Genomic DNA, 15,754 nt, shown 5'->3' with positions numbered 1-15,754 from the left:
GTGTGTTAAGCTACACTTAACTAAATATTGGGCTTTTCTTGTTCACATTTTTGCACATATAAACACACTCTTCTGTTTCAAACTGACATGGCCTTGTGAGTTCATGGTTATATGTGCAAATATTGAATTGAATATTGAATACATAAAAATAACACTTTCAGAACATACTGAAAATAACTTTTGCACAAAATGAGAGATTGTAATCATTTTTAGGCTGAGAAAAAGAAGTAAATTGATTTTCCTTCCCATTTTAATGTACATGTTTATGTCTTACCGTGAACATGCAGATTAACAATCACAGAAAAATCCAAAAAGCAAAAATTTTCAATTATGAACAAGAATTAAGTGATGTAGGAGTAAAAAGCATTGTCATTAAAGAGAAAAGAAATCAACACCCTGTAACCTAAAATTAATATAAAACAGAAAATCTATGAATACCATTTTCAATCACACCAATGTTGTTAGAGCACAATAAAAGAACTTAGGTGCGATTCATACTAACAAATGATACAGATGATCCTGAGACAGAACAGTTATTGTTTGACACAGATACACTGGTGCTTAATGCACATTCTGTTTTAAATCCTTGAACTTCTCACATAAGATAGACTTGAGGCGACAGTCTCTATTTATGACCTAATAGTATGTACTCGACTACTGCCATACATGTATCACAGTTTTCGGAGTAGTCTAATTCAAAAACATAGTACATGTCGCACAGATAAATGTTTGTAAAGTGGCACATTGGACAACTTTCCTTCCACTAATAGTGCCAGATAAGGTGCTTCATTCTCAAAATCTTCTGTTAGCGAATGGTGATGCTTCCTGAAAATAAATGAATGAAGCACTCATAAATATGACATTTTCCTTAAAATTTATTACAAAACATTATATATCAATTGGTACTTGGAAAACATTACCATATGTAAGTGGTGTAAAGCAATAATAATATTGTAAAACTCTAAAGGAGACAGATTCTGTTATATGCTTAAAGGCCAAAACGAAGTGACAAAATACTTTACACAATACACACAGGTTAAGCATAAACTTTCTTATTGATAACCTTTTCAAATCAATTTCCAAATCCAACGAGTTACGAAGATTAGCAATTGAAAAGCACAAACAGGAAACAAATAGAACATTCAATTCAGTTAATGTACATTACTTTTCTGTTCATGTATATAAAAATATGATTTAATAATTGGAAGACATCATTTTTTTCTGTTGTATATGAATGTGAAACAGTGGGTAGTTTATCACAGAGGAACATGATTTGGAGCTTAGAAAATAAGTGCATAGCCTCGAATGCATGCGGGTTGAGGCTGGGCATTCTCCTACCCCCCCCCCCCTTGTCTTAACAAATATATAGGGCCTAGTGAATATTTATTAAGTACCGTAATATAGCTTATAAAATACCCAAATAGAGCACATCAGTTCTAAGTTTTTGTGAAGTGATAGAAGTCTATAGTGGCGTATCTTATTGACAACTGTAATTTTAAATGTACTGAAATTTACTATTACATTGTACTATTATACATTAATATTACATATTTTATCTGTGTCATTATATACTTTATTTAAGTTAATGCTGCACTAGGTTTTAAACTGTGCTCAGAGCTTAAAATAAACATTATTATTATTATTAATAAATGGTACACTGGTATAAAAGTAAATCACATTAGGATTGATCAATAACGTGTATACTTCTTATAGTCACAATGTTCGATTTATTACTTTATTATTTGGTAGCGTACGTGTGTGTCTTGGTGTGTGTGTGTGTGTCACTTTATTTGAAGCTGGGATTTTGGATATATCCAGGTGCGTAACGTAAGGGTATTGTAGGGGCATGTTGTATTCTTCGAGGTTTAGCTATTGCCGCTAAATAATTTCGTAAAGAACAAATACTTCCTATTCTAAGTAATTATTATCCTTTTATGACTTATCTCCTGTTTTTAGATTATTTAGGTCTTCGTTAGTTTTGAGTAATTGAACACTAAAATTGGTAAGCGCTGTAAGTGCCACAATAATTCAAACACCGTTTTCCACGTTAAACCTTGAAATGTGCCATGCTTTATAATTTGGTAAACGTGAAAAGTGGCTGGTAGCCCTCTAAGTAGTTCAAAGGGCGTGTAAAGAGGCCACTAGTGTGAACGTTCTTACGGGCTGATGTGCGGAACGATGCGATTTCCCAACACTTTCGCTTTTGGCACTTACAACGTTCACCACTTTTAGTCCTTATTATATGTTAACATTTAATTTTTATTTGGGAAGTTTGTTCTATTTTTGTTGTACGAGTGTGGGAGTTACTACAGACTGTAATATGTGATGCATAGTTCTCTACTAATACAAATTATGTCAATTAATTTTTCTATGACGTTATGATTGAGTATATTGTAATATAATTTATCATTGAAAATTTGAAACTATAGTTTTTGGGGCTTTATTTTTTTCTAATAATATATTGTTGTTATTTTCATTGCTTTTCCTATGCTTTTGGCTTGGCACCTTCTGAACTGATGAGTGGAGAGCAACGAATCCTAAGGTGCCGAACGCTAGTCGCGGAACCAAACAAGTGAGAATCAGAGAAACCACATGTTGCCAAACTTATTGTAATATCACGTTGCCTCCCTCGTGCGTTCGCAGACGCGAAGGGTGTTCAAGAGCCCTGTGTGCGGTTCGCTGTGAAAATAGCGACAGAGAGAGAACCAAAGAGAAGTAGAGAAAAACAGGAAAAATGTTAGAAAGAATGAAAAACAGAGAGATAATCTCACCGCCAAAGCAAAGCCCGCTTGAATTTTTTTTCCGGATCAATTTAAATACGGTCCAGGAACCTTTTTCCGGTTCAATTCAAATTCGGTCCAGGAACGTTTTCCGGCCCTACAGCGGAACCCATTCCAATAGAACCCATTAGAATTTATGGACAACCCTGATTGCAACCCCCTCTTCCAATCCACGTGCATGAGAGTGAATATGGGGTGGGGAGAAAAGAAACTTTATGTTGGTACTGGAGAGAATTACAACACCTTGAGCAAGAAAAATAACCATGCCAGAACCTGGAGAGAGAAACCAGTCGGTACGTAAATGAAACATACAGCGTTTCTATAGACAAGTGCACGTTTATTGAGGGAGGGGGGCCAAACAAGTATGCGGAAGATTACAATCCCAGGATGCAACTCGACGAACCAGGAAGAAGAAGGTGAAAAGAAGATAGAAGAAGTACACTGACTCTTCGTACGGTCTTTGTCCCGAGTCCTCCCTAATGTCTTCTTATTGAAAGACAGAGAGCCCTTCGTGATCCTGTCTATTCATGCCTCGTCTTTTATCGCAGCGGCCGTACTGCCTTGGCGATTGGATAAGGTCAGGATTGGAAGCGAGTCTTCAGGTGGCACTTTTCTGTTCGTTCTCTCCTTTAGCGCCACAAAGACAGCTGGCTGGAAGACGGGACGAAGAGAGATTGAAAGAACTTAGGCGGAAGCTAACTTCAACAAGGAGGAGAAATCCATCGGAAAGGTATTTTGGCGGGAAGGGATGCACCTGGCGGAGTCAAGAAATCAGTGTTGCCAATTTCTGATTATAAAAATCTCCACGATTTGAAAAGTATCACTAACGTCGGAGGGTTTTTTTCCTTCGAAGAAATCCAAATGTGAGAGCACAATTTCCCTTTCCAAGGGGCAAAATTTCCCTTTTTGGACCAATTTTTCCCTTCACCTAAACAAATAATAATAATAATTATTATTATTATTAGCAGTGGTATTATTTGTAGTAACAGAAGCAGCAGTAGTAGTAGTAATATTTCCGTTGGTCCATGCTCGTATGAATAAAAAATGAAACAAAATTTTCACATACATGTCAGCTTCATCGCTTTCTGGTCAGATGCCCCATATTTGAATCCCGGTCAAGAATCCACTAAATCGTTAATTCTCATCGTTACAATTATCCGAAGGTATACAGAAAAGCGACGTGCAATAAACATAAAATAAATATAAGTAAATACAGGCTTGTATTCAAAGGAGCAGAAATAAGAAGGTACAGATACAAATAAAAATGTGGATATGAAACTGAAACTTAACATATAATGTAGAGTCAGATATCTTAAAATTTCACTGAAATTGTGGTATTTTTCATTGAAATTCCCTTTTCCCTTTTAGATAAAATTTCGGTCCAAATTTCCCTGCAAAAGGGAAATTTCCCTTCATGTGGCAACACTGCCCTGGACTGCATTTGGCAGTGTTGCCAGGCTATGGTGCCTGGACTCTCAGCCAGCATAATTCTCTGTGAGGCTCGTGTGTCGCCCATATGTTTGTGATTGTGTCTTCATCTATCTCATATTATCACCATTTACTCGCGATTAACCAAAAGTGGCAGAAAAGAGAAGTAAAATAAACTAAATCATGTACGTACGTTTGTTATTTTTATGTTATTAATACTTTCGATGCCAAACTACACTTTGTCCAGTGGTGTATACTCAAGTCAAAGGTTTGGACTATCTCACTATGTCACAAGGTCCTAGGCTATGAATAGAAATAGGTTTACAATCTCCTAATAAATCAGGTTGCTAACTCACAAGAAATCAGGTTGCCAACTCACAAGAAATCAGGTTGCCAACTCATAGGAAATCAGGTTGCCAACTCATAGGAAATCAGGTTGCCAACTCATAGGAAATCAGGTTGCCAACTCATAAGAAATCAGGTTGCCAACTCATAGGAAATCAGGTTGCCAACTCATAGGAAATCAGGTTGCCAACTCACAAGAAATCAGGTTGCCAACCCATAGGAAATCAGGTTGCCAACCCATAGGAAATCAGGTTGCCAACTCATAGGAAATCAGGTTGCCAACTCACAAGAAATCAGGTTGCCAACTCATAGCAAATCAGGTTGCCAACTCATAGGAAATCAGGTTGCCAACTCATAGGAAATCAGGTTGCCAACTCACAAGAAATCAGGTTGCCAACTCCAGAATCACCTCACTGATATGAATAATTTTATTTACAATTTCCGATCGATTTTTCTCCTGTATTTTATTCTCTAGACTTCAGGCTTTGCAGATAGCCCAGCTAGCCTAGAATATACGCTCCTGACTTTGTCATTTCAAACAGTTTTTGCTGACTCGGTCTAATGGTACCATTTAGTTTCTTCTGGCCAATTAGTGTTGATTTTCAATGGCATGTTCCGTTTTGGGCACCGAAAAAATCCAATATATCATAATATTTCCACTTCAAAATATTTGTTAATGCAAATTCTGTGCAAACAAAAAAAATAAAACATCAGGGGAAACTGGGTAACGTCGTTACCTTCTAATCAAGAGGTCCAGGGTTCGATACCCGGTGAACACATGGCACCGTGGCTCGGATACCACTTCAAACTGTAGCACCAGTCCCGATCAGCCTTTCTGTGCATAACATGGACTCAAATTCAAATTTAAAAATTCAGGAGAAACTCTTGCCACCCAGTATAATTGATGGCAGAGCCGGCTGTTGAGAATGGGGTATCCCTTATCGCACAACGCGAGAGCAACCTTGCGTTCTGACGTCACCGCAGAATGCTTTCATCGCTAGATGTCTAAGTTGTTAGGTTAGGCTTGTTGGGTTTAATTCTCTTAGCATAAATAATAAATTTGCGGTGTATTTATGCTAAGGGGACCAAACGTAACAGACCTAACCTTGCAACGTAGGCCGGTATGGTGTAGTATGTCTCCACAAATTTACTCGATACGTCATGGTGAACCACGGTAGGTTATGTTAGGTTAAGTTAGGTAAATAAAAGATACACATCTTGTTTTTTTGTATGTTTTCTTTACATAACCTTACCTAACCTAACCTAACCTAACGTGGTTAACAAGAAAGTAAAGTTGAGAAAATATACACAAATAAAGAACTTGAAACATACATACATATCACAACTACATTCTTCCAATGTGGAGACATACTACACCTATACCACGTAGGCCAGGGTGTGAAATCATTGAAGACTGGTGGAGAGGAAGATCATAAAAACACACACGCACATGAATATATGAATATATATATGATAAAAATTATAATGTTATTCATTATAAAAGCAAATTACTAGAAAATTAAAATACATTATTATTAAATACATGTAAAGTAATTAATTTCTTACTTCTATCTAACTGACTAACTCACTCTCTAGCCTTCTTAAACCCGAAGGTTCATGGCTGCAGCAACACAGGCCTTCCATCTGTCCCTATCTTGAGCAAGATCTATATACTCTTTTCCATCCCTACCGATTTCCTTTAGGTCCATCTCAACGTTGTCCCCCCATCTTAGTCTTGGCCTTCCTACAGGTCTCTTACCATCAGGTTTTCCAACAAGAATCCTGTAAACTCCTCTTTCCTCTCCCATTCGTGCCACATGGCTTGCCCACCTAAGTCTTCTTGATTTAATTATTCTAATAATATCTGGACATGAATACAAATTATGTAGTTCTAAATTATGTAACCTTCTCCACTCACCTGTCTCCTCATCCCTTTTAGGTCCAAAGATTTTCCTAAGGATCTTATTTTCAAATACTCTCAATTTGTGTTCCTCTTTCAATGTAAGGGACCAAGTTTCGCACCCATATAATACTACAGGCAAAATTACTGTATTGTATATTTTAACTTTTAGTTTCTTAGATATTAAACGAGAAGACAAAAGTTTATGAAGAGAGAATTAACATGCATTTCCTGAATTAAGCCTACTTTTTATTTCCTCTTTAATAAAATTTTCTCTTGTTAGTATTATTCCTAAGTATTTGAATTTGGTAACTGGTTCAAACGAGTTGTTATAAAAAGTGTTCCCCTGTGCATAGCACCACGCCATGAAGGCGTATAGGGGGTGTGGGTGTAACGCCCCACACTTTCTTGATCCGGTCGTGAGAGGGGGTGATGTGATCAGCATCACGCCCCTGACCGCCTTTACCCCCCAGGGTTTCCCCCAGGTACCCATGTTATTCGACGCTGGGTAGACGCCGGGGCCGCTTCCACCGTTAGAAAAGTTCCCGGATTTGAACCGGCCGGGGATCGAACCCGGGACCTTTAGCATGGTAGTCAGACGCGTAATAATTAGATTTTGATTATTGCCTAACACTTGGTTTCGGCCTGTAAGCATATATTTAGTTTTCTCTTTGTTAACTTCCAAACCTATCTCTTTAGCAGTTTTGAAAAATATTTTAGCATTATTCTTAATTGTATTTATATCATCCCCTAATAAGTCTACATCATCTGCATATGCCAACAACTTAGTCACACCATATAATTTTAGTCCTTCTTTAGTTTCTTATTTTTATATATATTAGAAGCGGCCCGGCGCCCACCCAGCGTCGAATAACATGGGTACCTGAGGGAAATCAGGTACCCATGTGTTACAGGGGATAAATGTGTTAAAAATTACAAAATAGTTAAAACAGTTTTATCATGTTTAAGTTTCTGTTTAGTTTTTGCTTTCTATTAATATAAATCAATTTGATTTCATAGTTATATTTCCCTTGCATTCTTGTGCGAATAATTGTACGAATTGATGTAGATAGAGCGAGAAAGCATTCAACACTCACAAGTTCACAACTACACTACATTGTGTGTATTTATCCTCAGTATAGTATATTTGAAGTCAAAACTAATTGCTTATATTTTGTTGTTATAACTAAAACTCCCCCCCCCCGGAAATTTGGGGGGTTGAGGCCAAAATTGTTGGTGGGGGAAGTCCCACCAGGATTTCGCACTCAGATCCGTTGAGAAACGCTGCTTACTGGAACCAACCATTACCAAACCCAACATGCTCATGCTGGCCCGAATTTTCTGTCCCTCTCCCTCTCTCCAAAGCACAGATGGTTTATCCCAATGAACATCTGTCCTGTCAGTCTTCGTGCCCGTCACATGATTCAGTGCTTCCCTTCTTGACCTACCCTCACAGCCCCTATCTTCCACCGCCGAAATCATCCCTCCAGCGTTGTCAAATTGGAAGGCCCCGCTAGGAAACGCCAACAATTAACTTAGCGATGAAGACTTTACACTGTAATTGTCGCAAGGAAAGCAATTGGTAGGCTGTTCCTGCAACTGCTACACTGCTTTATGAAGTAATGCAGCGAGGTAATCTGCTTACGGACTGGAAGCAGTCTTGTTCCAGCCCTCCACAAGTGAAGGTTTTTGGATGATTTTGATACGGGCGCCCACGTGGCTTGCAACAATCCCACTGAGCCTCAATGAGGTGAAAGTCAGTGGGTGGTGGAAGAACCGCGAAAGCCGGTTCCCGTGGCGGAGTGGTTAGCACATCGCGCTACGAAGCCAGGGGTCCCGGGTTGGAATCTCGGCCTGGCCATGGATGTTTGTGAGTGTCCATCAATTTCATCGTATCATCACTCATCCCCATCTTCGCAAATTAGCCAAAAGTGGCACAAAAAGCGAAGTAAAATAAAGCAAATCAACCAATCAATTAATGACGACGAAAGAGATTAAGCGTGAAAGGGCACAACAGCGAAATGTAAAATAGTATTAAACGCGAAAAGAATAGGAGCGAAACGGAACAAGCGCGAAAGGAACTACAGCGAAACGGATTAAACGCGAATCTAAAATTAAACACAGGAATAAGCGCGGAATGGATTAAACGCGAAAGGATTTAGAGGAAAACGGATTAAACGCGAAAGGATTTAGAGCGAAACGGATTGAACTCGAAAGAATATAGAGCGAAACGGATTGAACGCGAATGGATTTAGAACGAAACGGATTAAACGCGAATGGATTTAGAGCGAAACGGATTGAACGCAAAATAATTTAAGAGCGAAACGGTTTTAACGCAATAGGATTTAGAGTGAAACGGATTAAACGCCAAAGCGAAATGGATTAAACGCGAAAGAATTTAGAGCGAAACGGTTTGAACGCGAAAGGATTTAGGACGGAACGGTTTGAACGCGAAAGTATTTTGAGCGAAAAGGATTAAACGCCAAAGGATTTAGAGCGAAACGGATTAAACGCGAAAGGATTTAGAGCGAAACGGATTAAACGCGAAAGGATTTACAGCGAAACGGATTAAACGCGAAAGGATTTAGAGCGAAACGGTTTGAACCGGAAAGGATTTAGAGCGAAACGGATTGAACTCGAAAGAATATAGAGCGAAAAGGATTAAACGCGAAAGAATTTAGAGCGAAACGGATTGAATGCGAAAGAATTTAGAGCGAAACGCTTTGAACGCGAAAGAATTTAGAGCGAAACCGATTAAACGCGAAAGAATTTAAAGCGAAAATAATTAAACGCGAAAGGATTTAGAACGAAACGGATTGAATGCAATGGATTTAGGGCGGAATGGATTAAACGCGAAAGGAATAACCGCGCAGGAGTAACCGCGAAAGGCACAATCGCGAAATTTTCACTTTCGCTGTAGTTCTAGTGACCCCTGTCCTCGTGGAAAAATTGTGATTGTAAGGTAATGACCTGGAAGGCACATTTTGGGGATGTGCGACCATGTGATTAGCACCACGCCCCGTCGGCCTATACCCCCCAGGGTTTCCCACAGGTACCCATTGATTTGAATCTGGGTGAGGCCCAGAGCCACTTTACGACCCGACAAGGCCAGTAAAACACCCGCCCTGGGAATCGAACCCAGGTCTTCCGCGTGGTAGTCACACGCCCTATCGACCAGCCCACCGCGGTTCTAAGGTGATATTAAAAATTTCTAAAGTGTGTGTGTGTTTTTCCCCTTCTTTCAAAAATCTTCGGTGCACTTTCTCCAAATTCGCTTGATTTGGTTTGTTGTATATATATCCTTATCTGTGATTGTACTTTGCTTTTCTAACATTCTAACTCTTTTAGCTAACGCGAACATGAGGATGAGTGATGATAGGATGAAATTGATGAAGGAACATTCACAAAGAACAGTCATGCCGAGACGGGACTCGAGCTCGGGATCTCTGTGGCCGAGTGCTTGGCATAACAGCGAATGTAACGGGGATCATATCGTCAAGAAAATAATCACCATCTTTAAGTATATCACAAATTATTTTCAATTCTAGGGAGTTGACATTTGCACTTTTCTGCAACACCTAACCTCTTTTCTCCCGGCTCTCCAATCAGCAGCACTTATTCTAAGAGTTTCACCACTTTTTTCATGCTTTGTAATTGTCTCTGGTAACACCATAATGTGCTAATAAATAACGCTTAGAAAAATAAGTTATGTCGAATTCAAAAAAATTCAAAATTCTCCTGTCCATATTGCCTATTAATACACAGCATGTCCCAAATGATTATCGGGGTTTCAAGTAGTTGGTATATTGCAACAGGCGAAGGTGAACGTTTATATCGTGCATGTGCGATAAGAACGACTGTGGAAGTTTGCTACCCTGAGCGTTTGTCATTTGTTTCCCATCAGTCACAGCGGTAGGTGTATTGCAAGATGGCGACTCCCGTGCAGATGTCCATTTGTGTCATTGAATTTGCAAGGTGTGGTTCTGCTGTTTCAGTTCAGCGAGCCTTTCAACGGAGATTAGGAAATTATCCTCTATCCGATAACAACATTCGTCGATGGTCTAATAAGTTTCAGCGCCCACCAGGATTGTTAAAGCTCCAGGAGGAACCCATAAATTCTAATGTATTCTATTGGGTTCCGATGCAGGACCAGGACCGAATATAAATTGATCCGGAAAAAAGGTTTCCTGGACCGTATTCAAATTGATCCCGAAAAAAGGTTCCTGGACCGAATTGAAATACTTTACAGATAAAAAGTTTCTCTACAGTCCAGAACCCATTTACGCTTGCTTGCTCTCCTGGACCGAAATTGAATTTATTTAAAATTCCTGGACTTTTAAAAACCCTGCTCCGGATATGCTGACCCCTGTGTGGGAATAACTGAACTACAGAATGGATGTGTACCATGTCACGAAAGGCGCTCACATTGAACATTTATAAGATACAGTATGTAAACTTGTTGAGTTGTATACTCCCATATAAGCTTTGTCCTTGTACCCCAAATATAAGGGAAATGAAACAACTATGAAAACCCGATAATCATTTTGGGATACTCTGTATTTGATTTGTCAATAACATTTAAAGGGCAGAGCAGAAAAAATCGATCATGGTCCGTTTTCACTAATTGGCTTCTTAATTGGAAAATATAACTTACCAAGTACGTATATATTGAAATGGAATTTTAGAACGTGAGCTTTGATAGTTGTTTTTTTTTTCCTGCGCCCTTCCTAATAATTGAGTATACATAAAATATGATGAATTCCTTATTGAAATGTAAAACCTATTATTTTTTTTTAGATTGAAGAAAATTCAATATCATTAGGATTATCTACAGGGTCGTAGCCAGGCAGGGTCCAGAGGGGAAGGGGGGGGGGGGTTCAGCACCCTCGACACTAGGTAAAACTATTTTGCATACATATAATTTTTGCAGCGAAGAGTAAACATAGCAGATAATTTTTTTGGCTGTCAACTTGGTGAAGGATAAATTCACAGAACATGAACAGTAGCTATCTTGTCCATCTTGTTTATGAGCAGAAGCCTAAGTAGCTGCAAGTATTTAGAAGATTATCTAGACTTTAGAAAGTTGTTTCATTAGGGAAGCTTCTTTATCTGTACCTTCGCTGCCCCTATTGCAGCCTCCCGTTCAGACAAAAATCTGTGACTTCGACATCATCATCAACATTCCTTCCACATCTGCGGTCAACAGCTCCCAAGTTTCTCGAAAGAAGAGGAGTTTTATTGCTTCGGCCGGGGTGGAATGTACTGTATGGATTATGATAGAATATTGTACATTTTTTCTTGTATGATATAAATATCTGTATCATTAAAAGTGGTGTGGAGTGTGTAGTAAGGGATGATGTCAGTAGCAGCCAATTAATACTTCAAGAGATGTTTTAGAAGATATGGAAAAAGAACTGTAGTATTTGTATGATATTTGTAAATTTTATATTAAATTAATCCCCCCCCCTCAGACACACACGTAATTTACATAATTTAACACTGTTGAATTTGGAAAAATGGACTTTGTTTACAAAGATTTCTGATATCCCGACAATCTCTTCGTATGTACTCTTTTGCGAACCAAAATTCGTTGGCTCCAACGTGACTGCATCACATGTGCACGCACGCACACAAAAAATCGTGTGTATGCTCAAACCTGAAACGACAAATGTCAATAGACACTCACTGCGATGTATTTCTAAGACTTGCTGTACTTTTTCGCGTAAGTGGCAAACATACAATTCATTTATTCACCTCCGAAACACATCTGCGGCGGTAGTCTCGCAACTTGAACTTCAAAGAGAAAAAAAGAGGAAGCTATTTACCTGGTCCTCTTATAAAGTATTTGCCATCCAACATTCCCCCTTGGCAACTAAGTCTTGAGTGACAGTACAATTCCCTGAGTATCCCTTCTCCCCGCACGAGACGTCAAGATATACCCCATGCTTCCTTCTTCCCTGGCTCTCACTCGAAATAAATAATTCTCTAGCCAGCACTTCCTAGACCTTCCCGTTGCGCAAAAAAAAGAGTCGGTACACGACACGCTGGCATGTGGGAATCCAGAACTATAAGAGTGTGCAAGGGCAAGTGAAAAGAGAAAAAAATGAGGTCACCATTTCGGGAATAGAAAACGAAACGTGCCATAGTCAAGAATGTGCACTTGATTATGGCAGTCCGACCAGAAGGAAGGTTAAAACGCTTTCACTTCCACCTTCGTACACAAAAAAAGAACGTCTTGTTGGGACAAGGTTCATATTCAAAAGGTAAGTACCGGGAGCTAAATCACAGACTGTCCAATAACGGACATCTTTTTATTTCAGAAAAACTTGACCCAGTTTCCATATCGCACCGGAAGCTAGGGTTTATCCGAATCCCTTCCCGAAACTTTTGGAACCAGTGGACTGAATTTAATATAACTTATGCACGAAGCTTGTGGCCTAAATGGTTGCCTCGCTGCACAATGAAGTGGGTTAGGGAACGGGGAGGGGTACGATATATGGAAGACGCCATTCGGAGCAAGCCTTAGCGTAAAAGTTCTAAAAAATATGAATCTTTCCCGTGCGGCGACATATTTCGCAACTGTTTCCGCTTCCACTAAAAATATCCAGACAAACACGGGCGTCGTTAGCGTGAGGAGGGGACAGGGGGGAAGCGTTCTTTCGATAATCTGGAAGAATATATTATGTGTAATTATACTACCCCACCCATGGCTTTTTTATCTCCCATAGCCAAAGACGTACGCTAGAGGGGAGCTGATGGGGCTTCAGCCTCTCCAGAAATTTTGAGAAAATCAAAGTTTTCGAAAGAAACAATTAGAGAACTCGGGGAAAAAAACAAACTGGTAACGGAACCCCCTCTTCAAACGATTCCCAACAGATCGCAGTTGCACATAATATACATATTTACTATTCCAGCACGCCTGGGAATAAAATCTTGAGTACGCCCGTGCAGTGTAAAACAAACATTTTCCATCAGATTTTCAAATGTAACATTTTGATTAAATAAGTATCTTTTCGAGTTCCTGAACTCATTTGAGTATTGTGGCACTTGCAACATGTATTCAGAATATTATCAAGTTACACTTAACAATATTTAAGTGTGACCGTGTGGTTCACGTTCTCGCCTTTGGCTTGAGTGGTCCCGAGTTCGATTCCAGATCGGAATTCCAAAATTTGGACGTCGAGCGGTCAACTAAGAACCTACTTTGAAGCAATAGTAACGGACTAGATCAGCTCACCATCCATTCTGTGACAAGCACAAAATATTCTAATGTTGATTGAGTTGTAACTGATGAGTTTCTAATGTGGTTTTATGAACGTACTTAAAAAAAGATTGTGAATAGGAAAAGGAAGCAGTTTAAAAAACGTTCTGAAATAGATTGTACGAATGCTAGTTCATGAATACAGTATTTGATAATGCTGAAAATCTACATTTTAGGTAGACATGTACGGAGCGGTCTGCAGTATTTTATTTTTTCTTGAATTTCCCTTTTTCAGTGCTTTTCTGTTCTTTTTATTTTTTGCCCCGATTAACCCAACACTAAAATTTTAAACCAGTCAAAAATAAATCAAATTATTGATGATACGAAAAATAACAATATGGAAATATCTTTCACTCATACAAATTTATTTAGACAAAGTATATATATATATATAAATCCTCAATCGCACGAGCTCACAACCATTCACGATTAGTGTCTGTTAAGATTTTAAAATTCCAGAAGACTCGTGTCCAATGTTTTTATATTATTTGATGTTTATGTAAATATTTTAATATTAACTGTTATTAATTTTAATACAGCGCGTCTTTTCACTAGTCGTTAACCTTGTCATCATGTTAACGAAAGGAAAGCGTCCCGTTTCGTGAAAAATGTCCATTTAGTGATTGATGAAATTAAGTTTCGTTAATTTGGCCAATTCAGCCCATTGAAGAGTCGCTTAGCAGGAGGCATTGGCCTTCAAAGGACTGTTGCGCCAGGGGCTTACTTTTAAGGAATAATAAAGCTATTTCAAGAAGTTCACAGGACTGAAATTTAGAACAGAAAGTGTCTAAAGTGAACATATAGTAACTGACGCTAAACACTAAATTTAATCAACCGATATGTTCCCTAGTATTACCATTTCCCAGACAACGATTGAAAGAACAGAGAAGAATGGAACAAGGGGGAAGGTACATTACAGCGGGGACAAAACCGAATTTCGGAACTCAAAATTAATTACCTCGAGAACCCTGACCTCTCATTACCAGGCGGATACCCCAGCAACAAAGGCGGAGTTGATGGAACGTGCATCTGGAAGGCATGACAGCGTGCACACGGTGCGTAGGTGGGTGGTTTTGGAAGTGACAAAGCCCGGCAGATGCTGCTGTCCGTGCGTTTTTTGTGCGTCCCCCTTCCCGGACCTATCTCAACCGTTCGTCAGGTATGGCGGCCGGACAGGTGAGAGAGGTGGGTGTATTGTGGGCAGCTGATCTTTCTCCAGGCGCCGCCAGAGGTCCTTGTTGTCCTCCTCGCCTATTTGCCTCTTTCCAGGTATGCCGTGTCCTTTGTCGGCAGCGATGCCAAATTTTGTGCTTGTGGACGCTACTTTGGAAAGTCTGGAGCCAATGATCGAATTGAACGAAATATAAATTGAAGACAAACATTGGTAAACGCTGTAAGTGCCAGTGGTAGCGTCATCGCCTTGTAATCAAGGGGTCCCGAGTTCGATACCCAGTGAAGGCACAAGTGGTTCGGATCCCACTTTAAAGTGTAGACCCAGTCCCGATTAGCCCTTCTGTGCATAAAGTGGACTTAAAATAACAAATCAATCAACGTTAAACTGTGAAATGTGCCATGTTTTATAATGTGGTAAACGTGAAATGTGGCTGGTAGCCCTCAAAGTAGTTCAAAGGGCTTGTAAAGAGGTCACTAGTGTGAACGTTCTTACGGACTGATGTGCTGAACGATGCGATTTCCAAATACTTTCGCTTTTGGCACTTACAACGTTTACCACTTTTAGTCCTCAATTCAGCAAGCACGTATTCAAGGGGGTTCGGGTGATCCGATCCCCCCCAAAAGACTTTCCAAGTATTAAAATACTTGTTTAGCATATGGGCCAATCCATAACAAAGTGATAGTATAAATACTATTTAAACAGCATTAAACTTTAGTTTTAGCTTAGTGCGGGACACTAAATACTTACTAATTTGATATTTACATGTCCTTGAATGGCTTTAAGAATACAGATTAACAAAGAGAAGTGGAAAATGTGATAAAGGTTGTATTTTTACATTAAGACTTGAGTGTATAAGCAATGCTGTG

Source organism: Lepisma saccharinum, chromosome 29, assembly GCF_977018435.1.
Source record: "Lepisma saccharinum chromosome 29, izLepSacc3.1, whole genome shotgun sequence".
In the NCBI taxonomy this organism is placed as follows: domain Eukaryota; kingdom Metazoa; phylum Arthropoda; class Insecta; order Zygentoma; family Lepismatidae; genus Lepisma; species Lepisma saccharinum.
Note: the sequence above shows the minus strand (reverse complement) of the source record.